At 29.1% G+C, this 25381-nt stretch overlaps 1 protein-coding gene across 2 annotated transcripts in view; it reads left to right on the top strand.

Moving 5' to 3' along the window:
- Nucleotides 1-25381, top strand: part of LOC119605460 (serine-rich adhesin for platelets) — a 188941-nt gene that overhangs the window by 87081 nt on the left and 76479 nt on the right. For both annotated transcript variants that reach the window (XM_037958599.1, XM_037958590.1), the window contains exon 3: nt 11204-11290. The gene's annotated coding sequence lies outside the window, so the exon portion shown is untranslated. The remainder of the gene's footprint in view (nt 1-11203; nt 11291-25381) is intronic.

Genomic DNA, 25381 nt, shown 5'->3' with positions numbered 1-25381 from the left:
AGTGGTGTTTATGTAACAATAGTGGATAGCGACAAATTGTATTATTTTAGACTTGTTTTGATTTAATGCATCAAATTGACTCATAAAATGTATTGTCCTACTGGCTCATTGAGGGTACGTCTTTAACTTAATTATAATTGTAATCCTGTTTCAAACGTTAAAATAAAAATGCTAAAACTTTTAGAGAATCCTTTATAATTGTTAACTTTTTACCAAATATTTAATACATTTTGTTTTTCATCATCACTGTAATCGCCAATGCATTAACCATGTAACAAAACTAAACCACTACGCACTGGAGTTTTACTCACCCCAACTGAAGCACTTACTCATATACTACCAGCAACATTGTTGCAATTTGTTTATTATTGCTCTTGTTGTTGCGGGTTTTTCCTTTTCACTCTTTTAACCAATAACTACCAGTCTATATGCACAAAATACTAATAATAGAATTTCACTTTAGAATTCATGGCAATTGAAATGCAACAACAAATGAAAAAAAGTGTTTGCAAAATAATAGAAATGGGGAATAAAAGCAACAAACAAACTAGAATTTAAAGGAATTAGTTCATTAAACAGCAGGCAAAAACACAAAGTTGCTTATTTTTCACTTAAATTTTCAAATGTTTTTATTTTAGGAGAAATTTTGAAAATTGCTCAAATAGCCAAATCAAATCTGAAGCCAACAGTTTGCTAAAAAGCTAAGAAACGTAAGTTCTAAATAAGTGCTTACATTCCACTTCCTAGGAAGTTGTTGTTATAATTTAAAAGACACTAATAATAGCTGTAGTAATGTTATTTTTTTAATTAATACTTTTCAATCACTGTTTCCAAATTGTTCCACAATACGTCGCTTTTACCTCTACTAGTATAAGGCAATTTTGAAATTTAAATTGTTTTACAAAATAGCGCAAAAAGCAGAGGAAAATCACTAGAGTAAAACAAATCGTTGTGGCACGCACGTAAATACAATATACAATATATACAGGTATGTAGATAAGTTGCCTTTATTTGCTTGTATTGTGGCAATATAAATGCAAAACTCACATACGAATCTCTCTATACAATATTGTGAAATTGTACAATATTCTAAAAGGTTTTTACAAAACATACATACATATGTATGTCTGTAGGTATGTAATATCATTTTAGATTTTCAGACAAACAAGAAAAAAATTAAATGAAATACACAATATTTAAAGTGTGTTGACTTTAACAATGTGTTATTGAGTAGAATTAAAGCTGTTACAAATATATTGCCATTTCATATGAATGAATGTTCACCATAACAGTAGACTGCTTCAAATTTCTAGGGAGAAAAGAAGGAAGATCGAGATATCTGGCTTAACGCCCTTTTAAATTGCTTGCAGTCTTGTTAAAGCTGTAAAACCGGACCATACTACTTTAAAGTTCTTCTCATTAACCCCTCACCTTCGTGTGGAAGGTGTTATTTCGATTTTAATTTCCAGAATATTATTTTACGATCCCAAAAACGTGTATTCTGAATCCTGATTTAGCTATGTACGTCTGTTATTTTGTTGATCGAAAACAGTTTTCTGAAGACCTCAGATATCTTGCGGATTCAAATCTTCAATATTTCTATTCCAGCAAACTTCTTCAATAAATAACGGAGATATGAGCAAAATTCCGTACAAACTAGTGATTTTCCCAGAATTTTGAATATATTTCAGATGCTATGTTCGATATGTATAGATACTAGGGTGATCGATTATTCGACATTTTCCAAAAACCGGTTTTCGAATAGTTCGAATAGTTGACATTTAAAAAAACCGGTTGATATTTTTCAAATTCAGAAAAAACCGGTTAACCGGTTTTTCATTATAAATAAAAAATCTATTTTAATTTGAAAAAATTAACGTTTATGTTTAAATTTGATTAATAAAACATGGCCCGAACTGATTTTTAACAGTTTAAAAGATTATAACTTTAGATCTAGTCGTCTGATTTACATTATTTCTTTAATATAAAAAAATTAGGAAAAAAGTGGGACACTTCTGTTAAACATAAGGAACTTTGTAATCCTAGCTTATTCTAAAATCCCTGCTTAGGCAATTTTCATAGGCATTCCAACACTTCCATAATATTTCAGCCGCAAATTAATTATTGTTATAGGAATATAATCTTAAGATTGGTAAAATTTTATCAAGCAGTTATTCCAATCAATTTTACAAATAAAATTTGTTAATTAATTAATAAAATCAAAAAAGTTTAACCAAAGGTGCTTTAGAAAAAATATACTCTAGTTCCTGTACTGCAATATTTTTCAAATTTAGACGGGCTGTATTATTATTTACTTCAAAAATTAATTTAAGTAATCTTTGAATACAAAGCAAATAAAAGTATTCGAAACCGGTTTTTAAAAAGTAAAAAAACCGGGTTATTCGATATTCGAAAAATCAACATTTAGAAAAAACCGACACTGGTAAAGCAGGTTTTAAAACCGAGGCGATCACCCTAATAGATACCCAGCAAAAACATACATTGAAAATGCTAAATGTAAATTTACTTTCACAAAATCATTTTAAGTCATTATTTTGACATAGTGATCACATTAGAGGAAAGTACTTACCGCGCTCGCTTACAAATAGGGACTTGGGTAAGTGCTTACTACGGTCGCCTGCAAATAAGGAGTTAAGTAAGTAGTTTTGTTTTCGAAAAAAAGTAGGATTTGATACGTCCACTGTAACTACTATAAGTTTTTACAAAAATATTTTAGTTTTTACCTAAAAAAAAAATCTCAAAGCTAAAAATTAAAGTTCTTCTAAGTAAGCTATGTAGTAGTCATAGGAAAAATAAGTAGCACACCTGAAGTATTTTATTCAAAATTGTGCAACACCTTTTTTGGAAGCACCCTAATATGTAATTCCTATTTCATATGCATAAAAACAAATATTGTCAGTTTTTGACTAGAAATTTGCATTAAAATTTGTTAAAGTGGTTTTTTATTTGACTTTGATAAGAGTGTGTTAGAGTACGAGGATCCAACACTAAAAGTAGATTCACACCTACTAAATATTTTACGAAAATTGTATGATCTCTAATAAATCGACATTTTGATTCCCTTTCAATATAATGTATCTTTAAAGTTATAAATTTAGAACATTTTTATTATATGTTTCGAAATTACTTGCAATTTCAAAGAACATGTAAGATCAAAATATTTACTAAAGTTACGTATTCTCATCAAATATATGATAGATGTGAACGTACTTTAAGTAATTAATTCAATATTTCATAATACCTTTATTATTCTGAAGAGAAGAGACAACCTTTGTTAATATTTTGAACCTGATATATTTTTCTCATTAACAATCCATAGTTTGTGCTAAAGTAGTGAATTACTGGTGAAGGTCTGAGGTCTTCAGACTATAATTAACTCTTTATCTTAACGAGTTCTTTTGGACTGTTTAATAATAAAACGAATTCATACTTTTCATTGTTTTTATGAAAGACTGAATTTCTTATGTAAATTTAGCAAATAATATTGACTAAAGTAAGTTAAAATTTTAAAAGATATTGCGCCAATTCTTTTCGATCTAATACCAACGTGGACGATTAAAATTTTACGTAATTCTCATTATTTATTTTCGATATCGAAATATGTTGTCATATGTGGTAATTTAAAATTTTTATGAAATGTGTACAGAAATATTATCTTTTTTTTAGAAAAATTTATATGAGACCTTTTTAAATTTAATCGAACATAACACTGACATACAATAACAATCCAATTTTTAAAATAACACGCATTCTAGTAAAAAAAAATACCAACATACCAACCATCATAGTAGGGTTTACATTCATATAAAAATTATTTGCATAATGGAGGAAAAAATACAATTTTTATTCGAATTTATAAAATTCTTCAGTTTATAATAATATTCGAATAATCGAATACATAAATACGTGCATGCATATATTTAATGTAGTGAAAATAAAAAAAAAAATCCGTTAATTAGTGTAAAAATTATCATTAAAAATTTTGCTCATAAATTAAATTGTTCGAATAAAAATATTAACTCTTTATTTGTACAATTAATAATGGACATTTTAGATTCGATTACTTGAACAATAAATTTTTAGTGAATTTTTATTCTAACAAAATAAAATTCGAATAATTTGACAACTCTAGACAGCATAAAGGCTCAGACAAAGAAAGGTCACTAAAGAATTTTAAACTCAACCTACATCTATGAATACATGACATTTTGTTCATTCAATATTGTGATATAAAATAATATGAAACATTTTTTTGTATATACAAAGTTTAAGGTTATAAATACATTTTTCAAATAAAAGAAAATAACAAAAAATTTTAACAAAGAAAAATATATACATATGTACTAGAAAAAATAAACAGAACAAATAAATATTTTGTATATATAAGAGTTTGACTTTAGATTTTCTACTAAATTTACATATTTCCTTTGATTGTTGTATAAATTGCTATAGCTTTTACTACTATTTATAGATACTTTTGTATGTCAATATGTTGCTTCTATTATTATATTTTACTATATTCAAACTGCTATAGAATTGCATTGACTACAATAGAGTACAATCACAAAGTCATCAGCATCATTATTATAAATCATAATCATTACATAGTGATTTGTAACTGATGATGATAATGATGTCAAAGTTTTGTAAATATTTTCTTAAGGTGTTTGTTTTTCTGTGAAAATTTGTCATTTGTATATTTCACAGAATATGATACAGATTTCTGCTCACATTCTAATCATGTGAAATTTTGAATAAATATTATGGGTCCAGAATAATTTTCTGAGCCAATTAAGCAATGTCCGTCAATCCACAGTTGACATCTGCAAATGAGCTCTGTGACTTAAACTGTTTAAAATACTTAATTGGTCTATCAAATTGTATAGATTTCGGCCCATAATAAACCCCTTCGAAAATTATCCTCACTTTGATATTCTATATAAATAAGTTTCTTAGCAATAATAATCACATTTCCATATTTTGCTCGGCCATTTTATAACGCAGGGAACGCTCCTGCATTATAACTTGTTTCAAATTTCAATTTAGAACTCAAAAATCTCTTAAAAATTTTGATACATTTTGTCAATGTCTTGTTATTTTTTTTATCGAAACGATATATTGACAGTTCTCGTAAAAAAATTATTTTAACCGGTAGAATATCTAAACGTAGATTGAGAATATGGGTTTAAGTCTTATAAAAGTATAAATCGTAAGAATTATTGTCTGAATTTCTTACTTCGAAAGGATGTGAAACAAAAATCACCCTAATAAAATATATTTTACAATAGAAAGTCAAATAAGATGGATGGATGAATGAACATCCATCAATTTATTTTGGTAACTCAAAAAAACTACTTACACATATAAAAACAAGTGTGAAAGTATAGTCCATCAAGTCCGATCTTGCTATTCTTTGAACCTATACATATATAGGGTGCTAGAGCCAGTTATGTACGTAATTTAAACCAAGGCGAAACCAAAGCAAGTTTCAAATGTTATTTCTAGTTTAGATATAAAACCTAAACGTCCGTCCCGATTCAAATATCAACCTATCCTAACAAAATTTGAAACTTTTGTTAATTAATAAACCGCTACCAACAATACCTCTGATCTGCCGGTGCTATAAACTAGGCGAATAATTTGAATCGCGGTCTAAACACAGAATCTACATATGCGGTACCACGATAAAACATTACCTTGTTGTAGTTGTTTAAAGTCGGTGCTGTTGCCTATATAATTACTATATAATAATAATAATAATAATAATAATAATAATAATAATAATAATAATAATAATAATAATAATAATAATAATAATAATAATAATAATAATAATAATAATAATAATTATGTTAGAAATAAGTTAATATATAAAAATGACAGGATGCATAGTTTGGCTGAAATGGGTCTTATTAGATCGGAAGAATGTTGATAGATACATGTCTTTTCCGTCTTTGTATTATCTATAAAGTTTCCATCTTTGGCCGGGTATGTTTTGAGATTAACTCAGTTTATTGCTCACCTACCGCAAAGTATCTTTTGTGTATAAGAAAGCAATGGAGATCTTGCTTTGGTCAACTAAATATATCTCTAGGGTATGTTGCCAGATCAATAAGTTCTGCCTTTTAGATTTGAGGGCTCAAAAAATACGCCGCCTAATACGTACGGACTTTATGCAAACGAACCTTGCGAGTTCGATTACAAGGCTTTACTTGGCTCGACAAAGGGATGGATTCGTAAAGTGATTTTGACTTGTTTGGTATATATTAAAGTGTACCGTTGTTTTTATGCGATTCAAATTTCAGTAAAACCTGTATAGTGATATAAAGTATCAATGTATGTATATCTGCTTGTAACTTGATGTAATTTTTGTAAAAAAAACTTGTATTTTATAAGTAAACAATGTGACGGGTATTTTATACTCTATGTATACGAGTATGTACATATGTATAGATTTTTTTAATTGTTAAGGTATTTTGCAACATTTATTTATTGTTATTAGCAAAATTCTTAACAATAAAAATACCAAAAAAACATGATGTTATTTTACATGCTCGTAAATATATTAACCACAAATTGTATAACAATTTAAATAGTTTATTTACAATAATTTAATAGTTAAGGACAATAAAATCTTAAATACCAAATGTTATATAAGAATTTCTATAGCCAGACACTTTGCTATACTTTGTGGTGTGAACATAAAATTTAAACAATTTAAGAAAAATTTCTGATTCTACCTTTAAATTCTGAAAAAAGAAGAAAAAATTACAAACACCCTGACAATTTTGTCATGACAATATGTTTTCAATTTTAACGACTTTATTGGAAAAAGAAGAAAACTTTTTTTCGAAAAAAAAAAAAAAAAAAACGAAAAAGAAGCAAAAATAAAAAAGTTGGCTAATAAAATTAGCCAACAACAAACAACTGTTGTGTTGTCATGTTACTCATGTTGTAACTAAGAGTGTCCTGTTACTTTTTTCCTTCTTTTTTTTTGTCATGTCTCCATAACTTTGTTAACAGTTCTAAACAATGTTGCCAACAATATTTACAATTCTATTTACAACAGCAAACGCAATTTATTGAATGTTTTTTTTCTTGTTTTTGTTGTAGTTAGAATGCAACAAAAAAATGAACATAAATTCTTAGTACAACATTTGGTGTTGCAAATAAACTTATTCAATGGCTGGACGCCCTGTTGTGGTGTTCATTGACTTGTTATGCAACAATAGTTGAGCCAGTTTTTGTGTCAGATATTTTTTATACACAACACTTTAATTTTAAGTTTTTTAACTGCAAATATTTAACAAAAATAAAGTGTTTTGTATTGAAAAAGCCAATTCAATGCGTAAGAAAACTACATCGAAATAAATTTTTTTGCAAACCTCAAATCCATTACTCCCTTAGCCTCTACTGAAACGTAGACAAATAAAAATTGACATCAACAAAAACGACATATATGTATATTTGCAAATATAGAAACTGGCAACATAACAGTTTTGCCTCAAACCCCATTAACCACAAAACCGAGCTACCTCGACATTAACAATAAACTTAAATTTCTAGCCTATTGTTGTAGTGTTTGTGTGAGTACTTTTTGTTGTGATATGAAACCAACGTACTGGCAACAAATGTTGAAAAACAGGGAGAGAAAAAGTGGCCAAAGAACAATGAAAATATCTAACCACAATAACCAACACACACACATTCCACTACCATTATTGCCATTGCTTTTTTTTGCTGGTTTTTAAATTTTCCTAGCAATGTTCACTAAAATAGAAACAAATTTCAATTTTTCATATTTGTTGACATTGTACACTTGATTATGATGTCTAATTATCGGAATTAAAAATTCACAAAATCCTTTCCTTTGTATGTAAGGATTAAAATTTAACCCATAGTAGACTAACGAGATAAATAAACGCTTGGAAACATTACAGATTTTTATTTTACATATGGGAAATTTCGTGTCAAGTGACCCAACTTTTAAAATCGATGTCTTCCGATTTGGATGAAATTTGCACCAAGGTTAGTATTAGGGGATAGTAGGTCAGACACAAATTAGAAATAAAAACAAGTAAGAAAGTATAGTCGGGCGTGGCCGACCTTATGATACCCTACACCAGTTATGAATATTAAATGTGATTTATTTTTTATAATAAAGCATTTATCTTCAATATTCCCTTGTTCCGATACATTTAAGCAATTTATGGATGAAAAACTAATTTTCTGAAAGAGGCTTTATATGGGGGCTAGGGGCAAATATGGACCAAGCCCGATAAAAGTTTGTGAATATATTTACATAATATTTTATTGTGCTGAATTTCATCGCGATATTTGTGTTTATAAGTTAATTTGGGACATTCAAGTAATTTTCTGAAGGGGACTTTGTATGGGAGCTAGGGTCAAATGGGGCCCGATCTTTATGAAATTTGGCAGGCTCATCAAGACTTCTATAAAACTTAGTTGTGCCGTATTTTATCGATATATCTGTATATTTAACATAATTATTAGCTCAGAAGCCCTTTTCGGGGGGTTCTGTTCTATGGGGGCTAGGTGAAATAATGGACCGATTTTAACCATTTTCAATAGGCTTCGTCCTTGGGTCAAATAAAACGTACGTGCCAAATTTCATCCAATTACCTTGAAAATTGCGACCTGTACCTTGCGCACAAGGTTTACATGGACAGCCAGCCAGACGGACGGACATAGCTTAATCGACTCAAAACGATTCTAAGCCGATTGGTATACTTTAAGGTGGGTCTAGGACGAATATTTTTGTATGTTACAAACATCAGCACAAATCCAATATACCCTCCCCACTAAAGTGGTGTAGGGTATAAATACATATCTGAGCTCCTTTGGATAATTTTTACTAGGACCATTAGGTGCACAGTTACACTCATTGGAATAAAACCCTTATGACCAATATATCCAACTTTGACCCCCTTTAAGTACGGCAGTTCTTGACCGATATAGTGAAAATTTATTTCTAACCTCTGATCATCCAATAGTACTAACCTTGATACAAATTTCATCAAAATCGATTTTATGAGTTGGTACACTTGACACGAAATTACCCATATTCTACTGAAATCTAAATTTTCAATCGCTGGTAGGGATTTTCGTGTTCAGTACATTAATACGCATGGATTGAGAGATATTCCTATATGAGATCCTTAAAAAGGTAGTTTCTCGGGACACTCTATTGGTTAATTAATAATGATGTGAAAATAAACATATTTTATATTTCCAGATATTTTATGATATATTTTAATTCAGTTTCGGAAGATTATACTTTTAGAAACGTGTAATTTACGATAAAAATTAGGTATTTTACTTTTACTCAAAATTTTTTTAGAAATATTTTGTGTTCAGCTTTTAAAATTAAAAGCAAATAACATTCATATTCATACATTAAAAATTCATGGCAAGCCCCCTGTTTCGAATTAATTTTATTGAAACCAATAGCAACAACTTTTAGATTTCTATTCTAATGCCCAACAAACATTATTTTAAATGAAAAACGAAAAATGTGTATGATGATTATAGAGCTGTGGTCGGCACAAAGAGAACATGCAACATTAATCAATACTAATAAGCTTCAAAAAGCTTCTCTCTTAGGGGAGAAAGCACTCTCACACTTAAAAGCTGGTTTTCAAAAAGAAGGCTTACTACTTAAGAAACCTATAATAGATCGATCTTTTCCGAATTTTGAAAAATATTCCACATGAGGCTTTGAATGAATTATGAACCGAACTATACAGAGTTTAATAATAGTACAAATCATTAATGTTGAATTTTATCATAATTAAAAGATTCTATAAAGTTATAATAACTATATAGATAAAATAGGGACCGATTTAAATATCATCGCTACACTGAGTCAAATGTGAACGCTAGTGCAGGGTTGGTACAATTGTTACAATTGTACTTTCAATCCTCAAATGTACAATTGTACACCAATGAACCATTTTGTACAATTTTGAACTTATTTTCTTATTGAAATAATAATCTGAAATTGTACTTCTGATACGAAGTTTAAAGGTAGGTAGTCTTTCGATAAATTCTAAAGAGTAAACATACAATTCTTGTTTATATTTTCTCATATTGTTTAGAAACCTGGAAGAGATTACATCCCGACAAGTAGTAATAACTTTCAACAAAGAGTACTTATTTTTTATCCGATCGCTAACATTTGAAATAATACTAAAGGTCTTTTATGTGATATTTAGAATAGATTTTTTAAGTACTTTTTACTAGACTTTGGACTAGTCTAATGAATTTTCTATAGTTTGGTCTATAAATTAGACTAGGCACTAGTCTATGAATAAGTCTTTGGGTTTTTTACCGACTATCCTATTATCTAGTCTTTAGTCTTTAGAGTCTAGTCTACTTTATAGGCTACTCTATGAATTTGCCTTTTGACTAATATATAACATTGTAATATATAGACTAATGTCTAACCTATAGAATAGTCTATAGGGTAGTCTATTGCCTAGTTTATAGACTGCTCTGTTGTGTAGTCCATAAGGAGGCTATAGACTATCTAGTCTATGGACCAATCTGGTGACCAAATAGAGTTATTTATTGACTAAGCTAGCCCATACAAATAATCTGTTAATTTTGAAAGTGCTTCATATTGATATAAAATTCCAAAAAAATTATTTGGTACGAATGAAATCAAAAAGTACAATTGTTAATGCTGTTTTGTAGAATTTTAGAATTTGCGAAGAACTTTATATGGCGACTGGAGTTAAGTGTGGTATAAATTTTCTCATATGCTTTGCTTTTAAGCATAAATGTGTGCTGGGTAGATTCTACTTGTAGTAGAATTTGTAGTATATACTTATACAAAACGTCTGCTTTTGTATTCCACGTGACTTGGGTTTTTTTTTTGCTTTTTTTGACAAAACAGTTTTTTTTTCAGTCTCGTTCTTTTGCTATAAAATCAAAACTTAATTTTTATGCCGCATTGCTTATGGGCCTTTTAATTCTTTTCTATACAATTCAGTTTTTATATATATAATTGTTATAAAAAATACTACATAATGCTATTCTTTCAAAATTTATTCTCACTTTTTTTTGCATTTTGCTCATTTAAATTCTCATGTGGTTTTCAAATAGAAATTATAGTTGAATACAAAAAAATTATTCTAATTTTATTTTATTTTTCTTACAGATTTCTTAATTCATCATCATTAGAAATGTTTAAGTTTTAAAAAGCACACTCTGAAGACAACAAAGCCCTTTAAAATCGGTTTGTAAGGTAAGTTGTGGGTGGTTTTTATTACCATAATTTTTTATATACATAAGTGTTAATTAGCTGTTGGGATTTTAGCTGCATTTGAGAGAAGAGAAGGCATGAAAAAGTTGTGCTTTTTATTATACGTTAGAGTTTATAAAGTTTTATTTTTTAACGTATAGCAGGACACGCGAATAAGGCCGGTAATAATATTGTAATTTATATTGTTAGCGTTTTTCTAAGGATTTCCTATTGTTATACCATAATTACAAATATAATAATTACCTAGTAACGTTGATAAAGGATAATGCCACGATAAATGTAGGTTTTATGGCAGAATTTGGTAATAAATAAGTAGATTTGATTGTTGGTATATTTATCGTTAACTCCTTAATTGTTGGAAAAATGTAGTGTCTATGACTGTTTGGTTTATTAAATTAAAATAAAAAGTATCAGAACTTTATGTTCAAACATTAAACATTTACAAAACATTTCATTCCTTAATAATTTATAAGCATATTTTTCTTATCAAACTTCTTTTTTAAGACTTTCATAATTTTGACCCTGAAACTAATTGGTATCATTTCTATGAATACTACTTACATACGCATACTTCTTTTTTCTTTTTTACAAGTAATTTGATTTGCTTTATTTCTGCATCAATTCAAAGTATGACCACTTCGTTTGCTACAAAAGGTAATTGAGTAGAAATGAAAGATGTAGAAAAAAAAAATAAGAATGTTTACCAGGTAAACTGAAAGCAAAGCATGTACAATTTCATTTTAAATTTCGAACAAAACAGAAAAAGAACTTTCAAATAATCGATAACGAAGAAGTAGAAGTCTGGTAGATATTCATTGAGATCAAGACCAAGGAACTGTTTTACTTGAATATAATAAGTCCAGGTGGGATTTACATCGTGCAGACCTTAACTTTCAGTATATTGAATGACACCCGAGTGCGAAATTCACCGGTTTTGTAGTAATTAGTGGCGTTCAAGGTTAACTACCCAGCAGTTCGGTCGCACAGTTCCGAATTACCTATTTAACCTACCACTTAGGGTTACTCCTAGCCACCGACTATCCAGGTGACTAGCTATATATAAATGTGCTTGTCCTATGAGGAAGTCAATCGTCACCCCATAGATTACGAAGAGACATACAAAAAGCTTAAGTTTGTTTTTTAAGTGTCCACTCTCTCGACCTCAAAGGGGACACTAAAGTGACGGTTATCTTCACCCACGTTTACAAAGATTACATTCGTGATGAAAGCCGAATTAGAGCCAACCAGGTGATAAGTGGAAATTACTGTCTTTTTTGGATGCATTGACTCTCTGTCGAATTGCTGGGTAGTTGAAAGTAAAATAGGGATTCGTACTTAGAATTGAGCAACCACCAAGTAATAACTGCGCCAGCATATACTTATAAATTTATTCATATATTGTACAAATCCATGAAACATATAAATATTGGCATATTACTCGGTATTTATAAATTTATCCATTTTTTCCGTAAATCCTCCCATTAGAAATTTTATAGATGCTTCAATTTCATTTTTAGACAAAATGGCCCACTGACCTTTAAGTCAGACATGTTCTGCGAAACTTTTCCTGGGTTCTTTATTTCATTTTATATAAGAGTCTTTATTTAGTTGGACTTTGATAATTTTCCTCTCCATTATTAGCTTCTATGTCTCGTCAGATATCCATTCTCTACGTTTTGTGTGCGAAAATCCAATAGAGATTCCGCGGGCTTCAGTAAAATATTCTTTGTGACAGCTCTGTTGAGATGTTCGGCGAATGTTTCGGATATAGTTGGCTGTTTCAACTTCCGAAGATCTAATCTTCTGGACAGGCCAAGGTTAATGGGGTTCTCCGATGGATGCAATTTTCAGGGGGATGGGAGCAACATCCGCTATGGTCACTAGTGACATCCGCTTCTCTTCAACTAGTGAGCCACGCCATTTTCTGCTAATGGTGATGTGATCTATCTGGTTCCTGGTCTACTGATCCTGGAACCTTGTGGATGTGTTTTTGAGAGAATAGGGTTCCCCCAATTACCAGATCATTCGTTGCACTGAAATCGGAGAGCCGGCCACATCCGTGATTCCCCAATATACATTCTCGGCTGGTGTTATCGGGGCAACAATTTATTCACAATAGTTGATTTTGAATGCAACAGCTGTTCAATGCTTACACAATTCCATCAACAAATCTCACAACAGGGGAATTTTTTCACTACAATAAAGCTAGTGAACGAAAAAAGTGAAAAGGAAACATATTTTACGTGAAATGTTAATTGGTGATATGGGTGAATATATCACCCCTATAAGTGGACGCTTAAACCCTTTCAATCTCTTCGTAGAATTCTATCTTCTGATCCAGTTCGAAAACATTAGTCGGCGCGTAGCCTTGTGTCACTTTCCTGGCACGTGTACGTAGGGCGTTCTGTGCTCTTGTAGATAATAGAATACCTGCTGGCCATCTAGTCTCAGAGAGACCAAGAACTTCGATATCATATGAACGGCATTCTCTGCTAACTTGTGACAGTCGCGAAGGTTCAAGGAGCGTTCTTACATTCCAGGTTCCAAATCGTATCCTTAATTTCATCATAAGTCGGCATCGGTTGATCAGTTTGATTGTTATTTTTGTTTGTTTTGTTTTCAGTAATCAAGTAATTTTAAGATGATGGTGTTGGGGCTGCCAGCTAGCCACCATGCCGACGCTGAGCAACGGAATTTCCTCCGTGCAAATGTGAAGGTTATACCGTCTAAGATCGGTCGTCAGAGCCCCGTTTGCGTTATCAGGAAAGAAAGACCAAATCCTTACAAAGACAGTGGGTGAGGTTGGCAATTGCAAAGGATTGGCTATGTAATCGCTTCACTTTTCCATGACCTCCCATACCTGTTCTTAACACTCATATTATTGTGCATTCCAATAGTCAGGTCAAAAACAGATTTTTATGGTATTTGCTTTTTAGTTTATTAATTCAAATTTAAGGTTACTTTCAACATTTGATCCGTCCCCGTTTTTGTTACTATTACCTCTTGTCATCATCAGCTTCATTTTCTTTTGTATCTTTTAGTGTTAAAAATAAGTTGATTCCACAAAATATGTATAAAAGATATGTTCTGTTTTTTTTCTACATTTTTCCCCTGCCAAATTAAATTAATTTTGTTTTATTTTCTTTAGTCCTGTTTGTTATTTGCATTTCATATATCCTTTTTTCTACCTTTAGCCGGTTTTTATTAATTTTTTTAGCCTTTTTTTCATCTCATCATCCTTATCATCCTTGAAAGCATGGCTTTTGTTAGCCATTACCTTTCTTAAAGTTGATTGAGAGTTTTTCGTCGTTATTGTTGTTGTCGCTCTTGTTCTATTTTATTATATTCTCTTTGTTTAAGGATTTTGTTTGTTTTTATTTTGAGTTTGTATTAGTATGTGTGTGTGTGTCTGTATTTGATAAATCTCCTACTCAACATAAAAAGTCTTGTGGGCTTTTAGGCTAGTGTTTGTGTGGGTGCTGGTGGGGGATGTATAAACAAAATATGTATTTCTGCTCTAAAAGTGTTGATTACCTGTGTATGTTGGGGGCAAACAACAGCGTAAAAAAAGTTAACTAAATATTATGTATGTATGTACGTGTAGTTTGTGACGAATTTATGTTGGCAATTTAAATAAACTTTCTCTCTTTTTAAAGTTTATGATTTTCTTTATTTTGCCTTTTAAATGAGTTGTTATTGATGTTGAGTACTTTAGTTTTTGTTAATGTTTTGTTATGTGTTTGATTTAAGCTTTTTTTGAGTGTAATAAAAGTAATAAAAAGCTTTTGTGGAGGTAAAACAAATTTTGTTGTTATGTTGTACTTGGCTTTTTGTTGTGTGGTGTATGAAAAAAAGCTTAGCGCTCACAGTGGTTCAAATCAAAATAAAAAATATAATTTTAAATATAAAAATATTTTATTTAACAAAAGAATTTAACAAAGAATGTTTACAAAAAAGAGAATTTATTAAATATTTTCTAAAGACACAAAATTTATCAACAATTTTCTAAAAATGTAAATTTTATGAAGTTATAAAATGTATCGAAAGTTTCCTAAAAATTTAATATTTATAGAAAATTTTCTAAATTTATATTAAAAAGCTTTATTTTTTAAAAGAAAAATTTAAGAAAACAAATAAGTGTGACCACGATGTTTCTCAAATAATAATGTTTGTTTTTTCATCCATTGAACCACTGTAAACTTTTTCTAAAAAAAAAGCTTTTCACCATTTTATACAAGAAAAAAAAATTCCTTTAAAACTCACCATCACAACATAAAAGCTTGAGAACTCATTTAAAGCAAAAAATCAACAAGCTTTTACTCTCTCAAATAAAAAATCCTTAACACATACACACATGTCCTTAAACGAAACAAAAACAAATACTATCAAAAGAAAAAAACACGACAGCCGTTTTATACAACTAAATACTTTTTCTTTTCGAATTTTTGTTTTTGCTACAAAAGGAAAATACTGAAGATTGAAACTGAAAATAAAGCAGCGCATGTATGGGAATTTAGTTGACACGCAACATTCAATAAAAACGGTTCCTAAAAGCGCATTATTGCGCGTTTTAACGCGCTTCGTGTGATGAGATACAATTTCTTAATTTTCTTTTATCAGTGTATGTGTGTGTGTGTACATAAATTTTAATGTAATTTGTGTTGTTGTATAAAAAAATATACACACACCAAAAAAAAAAAAAATATTAAATTATTATAAATTATGTATTAAAAGTGTTATGAAAAAAGTCTTATAAAATAATGTTTTAAAAAAAAATCTCAATTAAAAAGTGAAAATAAATTTAACAAAAATGAAAAGCTTAAAAAAATGTTAAAAGCATTTATAATAAAAAGTGGGTTATAATGAAATAAATAAAATAAATTTAAATAAATAATAATACGAAAATACCAAATAAAAAATATGTATTCATTTTTTTAATAATTTGAATAAATTTATTTTAATTATATTAAATATAAAAAGGTTAATTTTTTGTTTGGTTTTTATTACAAAAAAATTTGGTATATTATTTATGTTGTAAAAAGGATATGAGTGTAGGGTCGTCTTAGTTGTTTTTCATATATACATAAATACATACATATAAATTACTTTAATGTCTGTAGTGCTTTGCCAAAAAGCTTCAATTACACACACACACTCATACATCTCTCTCCACTTATACATAAACACATGCTACAATCCTATTTAGCCAGCTGAGAAGGCGGTTTTTATAATAACACAAAATATTCTCCTAAAAAAATTGAAAAAAAAAATTGCTCAAACACAAGAACAAAAAACAGGACCTTTTCGTCCGTTTTGTTATATATTTTTCTTTATGTTTAAGTGCACACTGACTTTAAATAACCAAAATTTTTGTTAAAATATTTTTGATTAAAAGTACAAAACTTTTGTAATAAAAAACATATACAAATTTTTATTATTTTTTTAAAAAACTGATAAATTTTGTTTAATTATTTAATTATATTCTCCATAAGTTGAATGAAATGGGTAGAAGAACTTTGTAATAATTCCATATTCAATTTCTCCAAAACTTGTGAGTTAAAGACAGGACTCAATCAAGCCCATGAATTAGAACCTTAAATATGATTGATAATAATCTGTGCACCTCATTGGATGTTTCTCTTTAAAATTTGAACTTTTAGTGGATTTGTTTTATTTTTGAAAATTTTATTAAAATTAAACAATAAGGGACTTATTCATAAACTTCTATCAAAGGTTTATAGATCAATTTTTCATACAAAATTTGTTCTATAAACCTTTGATAAAAGTTTATGAATTATGCAGTAAGATATTAAGCCCTTAAGAAACCAACAAAATGTTATTTGGTTATTATTTTGTCCTTTTTAATGTCGTTTGTTTCTTAACTATTCAAATAGTTTAAGGATATTTACAGAGAAAATGTATAAAATAACACTGTGCCAAAAAATCAAAATAAATCACATAGTGTAGTGAGTATAGGATGTATTACATCAGATCCTTGAATGGGATTATCGTCAAATGTTCAGAAACTTATATGTATATTCATTCCATTTCCCTCATTTCATGAAAGCATGTAGTGATTAGGAATATGGTAGTATTCATTTCGGTTTCCGTTTCTGAGCTTTTAATATAGATCCCTTGACCCGTTTTATCTCCCAGTTTAGAGCCATCCGTGCAACAGTTTGTTCTAATGTTCCGATTGACCACAAACTCCTATCTGGGACCAGTGTCTCACAGTTCCCCACAAGTTCATGTTATAGAAGATAGATGGCCTAAGTTGGAATTAGTCTTATTTGGTTTAAATAAAGCCTATGTTTATCCTAATGACGATAAAATCCCAACATGTGTTCCGCGAAATACTCAATATATGCCAACATAGTCCTTAGCATATGATTGATCCAGTCAAGTAGCGCCGGGTTATCATAGAACTGGTCTAAGAATTGAGCTTGAGTTTTTGCACCTTCGATATCAATAAAAACTGGAAGTTATCGAGCTTCTATTGATTTAATTTTCACATAAGTATGTTGCTTAATTTCTGGTCAATTACAATTCCGAGTAGGTCCAGTAGGTCCCTATACTTCCTATAATTGATTAACCGAATTGCTGTAAAATTTAGAACTACTATATCGGTGTAAAACAAGAAACTTTAAACTTTTACTATGACGAAAGTTTTGTGTAAAAATATCAAAATTTTAGCGATCGTTCCATTACTTTATAATCATCAACAATAAATTTTAATACCCACTGTGCAAATGTATAACAATGGTTCGATATTTTTTTGCGTTTGTAAGCTGGTATGATAAAAAAGAAAGTGTAACTGTTTGTGAGAATAAATGAGTATGTGTGAGTGTATGTTAGTATAAACCAAATAAATTTCATATAATTTTTCTTTTTACAACTATTAATTGGCACTCAGCTGTTCCAAGTAGTGCCTACGAAAATAAAAGTAAAACAGAAGGGAAAAAGAGAAATTTACTGTAAACAAATGAAAAAGGACTTAAAGGCAAAATGAAGTAAAAAAAAGGAAAATATACGCATATATAAACGCATATATAGCCTCCCAAAAATACAAAAGAAGCGATAAAAGTAAAAACTGTTGTATGAATCTTTTTTTCCTCTTCCTTTTGAACATGTCAGTGTATATGTGTTGGTTTGTTGTTGTTAAAGGTAATGTGGAGGAAATACGTTGAAAAAAAAGGTGCGTTGGTGTTTGCAAGAGTATTTGCGTGTGTGTAAGTGTTTGCAGGTCTAAAAGTTTGTGTCTGTATGTAAGTGGTAGAGTATTTTTGTTATTGTAATCTTGGCAACAAAATTATTCTTATTTGTTCACAACTGTATGTTTGTTAGTTGATGTTTACATGTCTGTTGTTGTATGTTTTCCAAGCATTTAAACATAATTGGCTTATTATACTGCCTCGGCTATTGTAACTTCCTCTTCAAACTCTTTTCCATTTCCTTTTAAATACATATGTACACACTCTCATGTGTGTACACTTACATACATGTTTATATGTCTGTATAGCTGCTTGTCTCTTTATCACAATTAAACTGAAATAAAATTTTCATAAATTTTAACATAAATGTAAACAATCATACATTTAAGTCTATCAGAAATCCATATACATACATATGTATATTTAAATTAAAGTGGAAACTTTAATAAACACACAATTTTTCTTTATTAACTGTATACATGACACTTTTTCAATATCTTTTATTGTTTTCTCTTAATTTGGTTGGAAAACTTTTTAATTTCAATGATACTTGAGTGAAGACAATCGTCATTATCGTCATCGTTGTTATTATATTAAGTATTTGCTTCTTTCCATATCATTATGCAGATTACTGTAAGTGTTTAATATTTAAAGATGTCCTTTAATATTAAAGTCTTTAAATGCTTTTGCATTTTTCAATGGAATACCACTTTAATAAATTCAAATGCTGAAAGCAATATTTTAAGAACAATGTAAGATGCAATGAAATACATATAACAAACAGCAAGGAACAAACTAAATGTTTAACAGCAGGACTCCTTTTTATATGCATACATACATATTTTACCTTAGAAATATTAATGTGTTTTTTCCACTAATATGGATAACGGATTTTAGTAACCTATAAGTGAATGTATTCTCGTCGGATATTTTTATTTTTTCAAAAACAGAACTACTTACTTTACAACTACTACTTACTTACAAAAATGCTTATTTAACTCCCTATTTGTAAGCGAGTGTGGTTAGTACTTGCCTCCAATGTCATCATTGCGTTAAAATGTTGAATGCTGTTGTGTAAATAGATTTTAGCATTTTAATCCCTTACTTTTTAATGTAAGTTTTAGTCAAGATTTTAGCAAATTGTATTATTTTTATTCCTAATTAAAAGGTTAAATTTTAACTAAATGATGGGGCCCCATAAAGTAATAATTACATATACTACATATGACTTTTTATAGAAAATCCAAAATATTCATAAATTTTACCTTGAACTTACATGTACGTGTAAAAGTCACAAAGTTAATCTTTGGACCTTTAGGCATATTCTCAAAATTTTGAACAAAAATTCTTTGTGTAATTTGTGACATCTGTTCTTTAAATCTCATAGTAAAATATATAGAAATAATTCCGAGATGGTTTTTGAATATTTTTCCACTTAAAATGGTATCCCAACCCATCATGTACTTATAACTGAATGTATTTTAATAATAAATGTCATAGTACTTCATGTAAGCTATACATAAATATAATAAACTTTTCCAAGAATTAATGTAAAGTATTCATTAAAGTTGTAATTATATGGATTCTTAATAATATTTTTTTTTACTTTGAGTCCACTTTACACATGCTCCACAAAAAAAAAAAACAGGTAAGAAAGTATAGTAGGGCATGCCCGACCATATGATACCCGACAACAGTTATGAATACAAAGTATTTATGTATCTTGGATATTACTTTACTTCCGATATATTTAAGCAATTTATGGGCAAAATTTTCTGAAATATGGGAGTTAGGGGCAAATATGGACCGATCGCGATAAAATTTCATCTCGATATTAGTGTTTATAAGTGAATTTTGGACTTTCAAGTCATTTTTTGATGGCAACTTAGTATGGAAGATAGGTTTAAATAAGGCCTGATGTCGCTTATGTCGCTTCTTGTCGAGCTCAAAAGCCTTTTTCGAGGGTTCTGTTGTATGAGAGCTAGGTGAAATATTGGACCGATTTTAACTATTTTCAATGGGCATCGTACTTGAGACAAAAAGAGCCTAATTGCATCTTGAAAATTGCTACCTGTACCTTGCGCACAAGCTTTACATGGACAGTCAGCCAGACGTAAGGACGGACGGCCGTGACTTAATCGGTTCAACGGTTCTAAGCCGATTGGTATACTTTTAGGTGGATATAGGAAGAATATTTTTGTGCGTTACAAACATCAGCAGAAACCCAATATACCCTCCCCACTAAAATGGTGTATGGTATAAAAACTTTTTTTAATTTAAATTACCCTACATTAAGTTGATTAGATCTTATTAGTGTGTGTTAAAGTTTGTAATATTAAAAAATAATTGAAATGCGGTGATCTTAAAGTATACCAATTAGTTCAAGAAGCATTATCTTAGTGAAGATAAGTTGACAAAATTTGTTTGCCAAGCCCTTTGACACATTTTATTTTTATTATAGTTTTCATAATATTTTTTTCAATTTATTTACATATTTTTTTAATTTAAATTTTTTTCTTTTTATTTAAGAAAAAATCCGAAATTTATTCATAAATTATTCCCATCCCTGATTTCAGCTATTAACTGTGACAAATCTTGTGTATAAGTTGTTGTTTGTTAGTTAGTTTGAAAGGAGGATGTATATACTTCAAACCTGAAGAAATACACCTAGGCGCCTGTTGTATGTCGTAACCAGTGCCTCAGGTGGGAATTATTAAAGATTTGGATCCGGAAGATATGTGAGGTCTTCAGCTTAACAGCTTATTCGACTCAATTATCTATAATAATTCATATAAATACATTATACGATCGGAAAATTATATTTTATAAATTCTCACGAAGCGTATATATTATTCGTCACAACCGATTGTAGAAGTTTTAATTATTTTTATGTCGTCATTGTAGTACGTTGTCTGGTTTCGTTGATTTTTTTACCTCTTTACATAAATAAGGATATTTTATAAATTAATACAACTTTTATTATTTATTTAAGTTACACAGGGTAAAATTTTTATAGTATCCCAGCAAAAAATTACATTGAAAAGTAGAAAGTTAAAAAAGCTACACTACATAGCATTTTAACTCATTATTTAAACATGGTAATGAAATTGGAGGCAAGTACTTACCTCGCTCGCTTACCATTAACTATTTAAATAAGTACTTACTTTACACACACTAAATTCTTTCTGTGTGTGTGTGTAGAAAGTTGCTGATGCGCGATCAAACAGTTTAAATAACACGGTTAAAATCGAAATATATATAGTACTTAAGTATCTAAGTACATGTAAGCCGTTATAAGAGTACTTAAATATAATGCAGATGTTATGTAGTAATCATTGAAGAGTAAGTGGTTGTGTAAGTCATTAGCGAGATTTTGTTAGGATCATAGTAAAAATATTTAGTTTTTAGTACTCTATATATAAAAACAATTTAAACGCAATTTACATTTAAAAACAATTTAAAATTAATATTAATTTTAAAATCTTTGTTTTAGCAAAATTTATTAATTATAAAAAATTATATTTTTTCAGTAGCAAACGATTTTATATTGAAAAGTCCCCTTCTAGGTACTTTATGAAAATTCTGCTTTAAAAAAACATCTTAAATCAAATATCAAAAGATAATTCTATATAAGGTCCTTTAGTCTAACATAATACTGAACTTATTTCATTTTATGCTACCACTTTTTTATAACATGTTTTTTTTATAAAACTGTAATGAGTTAACTGTTCAAAAACCCCTTTTAGCCAGTTGTAATGAATTTTCACAGTATGTTATTTTCACATACTCACTTTTGTATCCTTGTATAATAATAATATAATTTATTATGTCATAAACTTTTTCTCCCTTTTTCCCTCCCTGAGTTTCGCTTTAGTTTTTGTATTTTTTTGCATTTTCTTTATAATTACAATCATTTTATGTGTTTAATCTTTTGAAAAGTGTTGTATATTAATCGTATAATTTTCTTCGTTTTTATTTTTTTTTTGCATTTTTTTATATTTCGCATATTTATAAGTTGAATTTATCATCGTCCTCGTCGTATAGAATATTTTACAAGTTTAAAACAAGAGATTACATGTGAGGGAACATAAATTATTTTTTTGCCAAATACAAAAGTGTGGCAAAAACAAGAATGTTGCTTTAAACAGGAAAATGGAATTTATTTTAAAGGGAAATCTTTAAAATGATAAAAATAGTTATTTTTTAAGTCTTGTCTCTTTTAATTTTTACTCTTTATTTTGGTATTGTTTTTTTTTTTCAAAGCCTTTTTGTTAGACTTTTAAATATTGTCTTGTTGGAATCTAAACATTTTATTAAGCTTCTTTTCAATTCTATTCCGTTTTTTCCTCTTTCACCTTTCTTTTTTTATTGTTTCATACACCATTTAAGTTGTTTCATACTCCATTAAGTTTTTCACATGCCCCAAATTGCTTGTTTTTCGTGTTGTCTGCTGCCAATATCAATGGGTTTGGTTTGGTTACTCTACAAACATGTCAATATTCTTAACAAAATTTTGCAAATACCTTTTAAAAAGAACAATAGCAACAGCAAAAAAACCAACATCCTTTGTTAGAAATTTGTTTTAGTTTTATTATGAAATTTAATTGTCAATATTGTGACAAAAAAAAAATAAAACAAAAAAAAAATAAACTTACTAAACCATATATTCAACTCTTGTAAGTTTTCTAATAAATTTCATATTGTGTGCTAAAGCATAATAAAAGCAACAAATTTCAAAATTTTCCTGATTTATGTTTAAGAAGATTAAAGGCTAAAGTAGGAAGTATAATTGTATGTGTTTCTAGGGAAATTATTTATTTGAGGTTTATGTGCATATGTTTAAGTAATTTAAGTAATTATTACATTTTTTTTTTTTTGTTAGTGTCATAATTTGGTCATTTATTTTTGTTACAATATTTCAATAATTTAAACAAAAAGTTTTAAATAGCTTAAATATTTATTTTCAGAAAAAAAACTCTTTATTTTGAAATTTCAGTTTTAATTTTATTACAAAAGTTTGTTTTATATTAAGTTGTTTATGATATAACTTTGCTTAAAATTCCCATTACGCTGGTGCCATTGTGCATTCTTTATTTTGATAATTCATAAGTCATGTTTTATTATTTACCCAACGGGGCGTATAAGTGTTTGTTGTTTATGTAATTAACTCTAGTCACTCATTCGCCAGCTCATTCACTCACTCATTTACACTCGTTCAGCACACAACGTCACAAGCAAATGTATGCAAATGTTTTACAATTTTCCTTAAACATAATTAATAATGAAAATTGTATTGTATATGTTAAGGGGCATACACTCACACAAATAACTAGTGTTTATATAATGTTATTTACAAGAAAATAAGTATATGAATATATAATATTGAAAATAATAAGAAATAACACAGGCAACTCAACACATACACAAACTCTCTCTTAAACAAACAACTCTAAAACAGTGATCGGCAACCATAAACAATAGAAGCCGAGAGCAATCTGTTCTTTGCATAAATACAGAAAAAGTAACACCAAGTACGATAAGTTTCTCTTTGTGCCCACCTCTGCTTTACACGCACCAAGTCTTTTCATAATATTGTACTTATTATTTTCTATGAATGACAGTTAAATTAGCAGACACTTGTGTACGTGCTGTGTATTTTCAAAAACAAAACAACAAAGTCTAATAGTAAATTAATGTGAAGACTGAAAAAATATGCTGCATACTTTTACGTAAAACAATGTGAAAACAACAAGAAGCTGTACAGTGTACACAGTCGTCAGTTCTATTTAAAATACATATTTAATAAAACATAAAAAGGAATTTATTGTTCTAAAAACAAGAGGGTTTTTTCTTGTTTTTTTTTTTATTATTATTTTTTTTTGTTTTGGAAGAGATGAGCAATTTAAAAGCAAACAAGTTTATTTGTTTTTATTTGTATTGTTTGCCTCTAAAAGTAGGCTTTATAATATTACTTTTAAACACTAGTTTTATATCTTTGTACTGGTTCATTTACGAAAAGACTGGCATTAACCAAAATCCGATTTTTTGAACCGAGGGCTTTAAAACATGCGTCATTCTTACCAAAGTCTTTCATATATATTACTAGCTTACCCAGTGTGCTTCTCTACCCTAAAAACCATATTCCCATATAATTTTTTTATATGTTTACATATATTCCCAGATTTACGACTTTTAGTATTAAATTTATATGGGTGGAGCCACGCCCACTATTTCTAGTCGACTTATTCTTAAACAATATTAATTTAAAGTAACTTCTACTACAGTTGAGGTCTCCTACCTGTTGTAGTTCACATGGATGTCAAAATTGTGTTTGCAGAATTTGGGGATTCTATCTCTAATAGATTCTCAGATATATGAATTTTTGTACTTATTTCATATGGGGGTATCACGCCCCCTATTTCTGATCCGCCAATTTATTGCACTTATGTTCACATGGATGTCCAAGTTGTTCTAGCTCTAATAGCTTCCCAAAAAACCAATTCAATATTTTCTCTATATAGAAAGTGCCACGCCCAATATACCCCCATTTTGTTCACAGTTGTTCATATGGATATCAAAGTTGTCCATACAAAATTTGAGGACTTTAGCTGTAGCAGTTTCTAAAATAAACTACTTTTAATACTTACAATGTATGTGGGCGTGGCACTTTGCCTGCTTGAAATATCAATAGGTCCTTCCAGACATACATATACAAAGACACTCTGAAAAGTTCAGATCGGTTTCAAGGAGTTCCATGTCCGCTACTTTAAGAGATAGTTTAAGCCACCTGAAACAGAAACTTTTGGCGCTTTCGAATGCTTAAATTTGGAAATCAATAAGTCTGTCAATTTGTTTTTCTTAC

Source organism: Lucilia sericata, unplaced genomic scaffold (genome assembly GCF_015586225.1).
Source record: "Lucilia sericata isolate MDLA Ls3-8-SP2 unplaced genomic scaffold, ASM1558622v1 Contig000015F_arrow, whole genome shotgun sequence".
Classification (NCBI taxonomy): domain Eukaryota; kingdom Metazoa; phylum Arthropoda; class Insecta; order Diptera; family Calliphoridae; genus Lucilia; species Lucilia sericata.
Note: the sequence above shows the minus strand (reverse complement) of the source record. Positions and strands in the feature narration are given on the sequence as shown.